This window comes from Bison bison, unplaced genomic scaffold, assembly GCF_000754665.1.
Source record: "Bison bison bison isolate TAMUID 2011002044 unplaced genomic scaffold, Bison_UMD1.0 scf7180017863931, whole genome shotgun sequence".
In the NCBI taxonomy this organism is placed as follows: Eukaryota; Metazoa; Chordata; class Mammalia; order Artiodactyla; family Bovidae; genus Bison; species Bison bison.
Genome location: NW_011494503.1, coordinates 503,260 through 506,601, shown reverse-complemented (window position 1 = coordinate 506,601; position 3,342 = coordinate 503,260).

Here is a 3,342-nt window from a genome sequence, read left to right as displayed (position 1 = left end):
GATGGACGTAGGCGTGTAAGAGGGATGCTTCGTGAACCCAGACTCAAGCATCTTCTACACACAGAAAGCACTAAATTCCTTAACTTGAGCTATCTGGTTTTAATTCACAAAAATACTTTTGATGCCCAGACTACTGCACTTGGTTGCAGACTTCTGTACAACCTGACCCCGCCGCCGACCCCACCCCCCGCCCCGGGCCACCTTCTCAGGGCAGTTCTTTCGGAGTATCTTGAGATGCTGTCTCCTGGGCTGGAAGTCCTAAACATTCCCACCAAATAAAACATAACTCTCAACTTTTAAGTTGCAACTGTTCTTTAAAGTCAACAGCATTAACAGAAAGGAAGCCAGAATTAATAACGTTGGACTACATAAATAAACCTAAACATGTCCCTGCCTTCCTGGAATTTACATTTTTGTGGAGGAAACAGACCACATACAAAGAAATAAATAAAACGTCCAGCGTGTGTGAGGGAAGAGGAAGGTGATGTCCTGTGCAGTGGCGTGGAGGAAGGGCCCTGGAGTCCCTGCAGAGACACCATCCTCGACCCTGAGGGAGACAGGAAGGTGATGCACACTTTGCGATGGACGAATCACATCTGATACATCGGGAAAAGCTCACCCCGCACTGAAATGGCCGAGTCCCTGCCACTGGGCCTCCTACGGAAAATTATTCATCCCCTACCATTGGCTGTAGGGGCCAATGGTAGGAGCTGGAGGCTCAGCTCGGAGACTAGTGGAACCATCTCAGCCGCAGAGAACATCTCCAAAAGCAAATCAGGTTTTTGCCAGGAGAATGTTGGGAAATGCAGATTAGGGAGGTGAAGAGGATACCAGACTCAGCTTACCCACCTTTCATTAAACAGGACAATTAATGCCTGCCTTCAGCCACTGCCTGGAGCTAAGAGTTGAAAGGACTATTACCTTCTCCACCAAGCCCATCTTTAAAGAAATTTCTCCACTCTTGTGTCCCAGGGGTCAAGGGGTTGAGGAAGTCAGGATAGTAAAAAGAGAATGATGGCTTTTACTGTGTTAACAGCCAGCAAATGTGTGAGTTATGGGCAACAATTAAGTCCTAATTGGCCATAATGTAAACCTCTTCTGAATGGATGTGGTAAATATTGAAACAAACGAGCTGCTATTTTTCAGACCTGGATGGCAGTCAGTCAGAATGAAAAGCTAATTTCAGCCTTGGAGGTGAACTCTGTATTTTAATCAAGTGTGACAGAGTGGGAACAATAAATTGGCATTTAAGGTGAGGGGCTATTTACTTTACTGTTGCAATGCTGATGATAAGTCACACTGCCCCTTTGCAAAATGAAAGCAAGCTCCAGTTTTGATTCAGAGCAGGAGAGAACACCTGGGGAACTGGCCAGAGGTGGTGGAATTCAAAGATAGCTGAGTGAGGAAGGCAAATGATCCATCCGCCTTCCCAGACATCCTGCCCCGGGTGGGGGGCATCGTGCTGATAAAGAACAGGACCTCTCCTACCCTGTCCTCAGCCTGTCTTTCCTCTCTGGAAAAATGAGCCGAGGAGTAAGTTCAATCAGAGAAGTCAGAAAATACAGAAACAGAGAACAGTCAAAGAAGACCAAATAACAATACAGTCATTGAGCAAGGACCTTTAGTTCCTTCTCAGTGGGTAAAGATACTATTCCGAGCTCTCCTATCCCGTGAACTGTCTTAGATCTAAATACCAGGTGGGAGAAGGTAACTGCGTGATGACGAGACTACCACGACAGAAGTGGCACAGTTCCGAGAACTGGCCTCCAGGAAACGGAACAAAGCGGCCCTGAAACTGAAGACTAACCCGACCCGAAACCGTCAAGAGGACGCCGGTCAGACCACCGATGCCTGGTTTCAAGATGATCGTCAGAGCTGACCGCTGCTTCTGCGTGTGGCCGCCTCCTTCCCTCCGTCTGGAACAGATCTTGCCCACTGATCGTCAGAGGTGGAGGGGCCTTCGGACAGGTGTCCACCCCCCACCCTAGCTGCTGGCATCCAAAATAAATCAACTTTCCTTTCCACCAGCCTGGGCCTCTTCGATGGCTTTTGAGTGGTGGGCAGCTGGATCCCACTTGCAGCTGCAAGGCTATTTGGTTGTCCTCCATAATCAAAAGTTTATGCTGAGAATAAAGGTGTGTCGTGCCTGTGTGCACTGTTCACCATCCCACACCCAACCTTAAAATCTACTTATTAAGGATCTAGAATAGTAGTTTAGTAATTAATTCGTTCAAGAATTATTAGCGAGGTGCCAGTTATATCTAAAGCCTTGTTCTAGGCACCAGGGAATCATCAGCAGACAAAACATACAGAGTCCCTTCTGCTGAGGAACCTACAGTCTACTGAAAATAATAACAACTGGGCTTCCCTCATGGTCCAGTGGTAAAGAATCCACCTGCCAATGCAGGGGGCACAGGTTCGATCCCTGGTCCAGGAAGATCCCACACGCCACAGAGCAGCTAAGCCCAGGCACCACAGCTGCTGAGCCTGTGGTCCAGAGCCAGGAGCCACAAGGACTGAGGCCACGTGCTGCAGCTTCTGAAGCCCACACACCCTGCAGCCCGTGTTCCACAGCAAGGGAAGCCACAGCAAAGAGAAGCCCATGTGAGGCAACTAGAGAAAAGCCTGCTCACAGCCGCTAGAGAAAGGGCACAGGGCAACAGAGACCCAGAGCAGCCAAAATAAAGACACAAAGTTATAAACAAAGACACAAAATGACAACAGCTAATGCCTGGAGTCTGACTCAGGAAGGCTGCATCCTTCTAGAGTGTTCTTTGTGCACTTCACTGTCTCCAGTTCATGGATGAGGAGCCTGGTGCACAGAGGCTGAGCAAGGAGTCCCACGTCTCCAGCCCTGGCTCCTGGGACCAAGCCAGGAAGCCCAGGCTGCGCCCCCGTCCAGCTTCCGGTCTAGCGTGAAAGGCAGCATTGAAGGAGGGATTCCAGGCGTCACAGCCTTCACTGCTGCACAGGAACCGCACGGGATGGGGGGTGGGGGGGGGACCTAACCCAGCTCGAGTGTTTCCATCACGGCCTCGCAGGCATTTGCCTCTGTTTGCCCAGCTCACGTGTCTGGCTGATTTGAGGACAACAGCTGGTTCTGTCCTTTAGAAGACCGGGCGTCTGGGATTCAAAGTTCCCTTTTCCGTCTTCATTGTAGCCTTCCTCCCCTCAAGCGGGCGGGGCTGAGCACGGGAGGGTGACGTGGACATTTTCGAACACAGTAAACTTCCTGAGCCACACCGTGTACATAATTTATGCCTGTAATGTTCTGAAGATTTCATATCTTCTGTGAGTCCCTCCATATAAATTATTTATGTGTTTTAATATTTCAATAAAGCC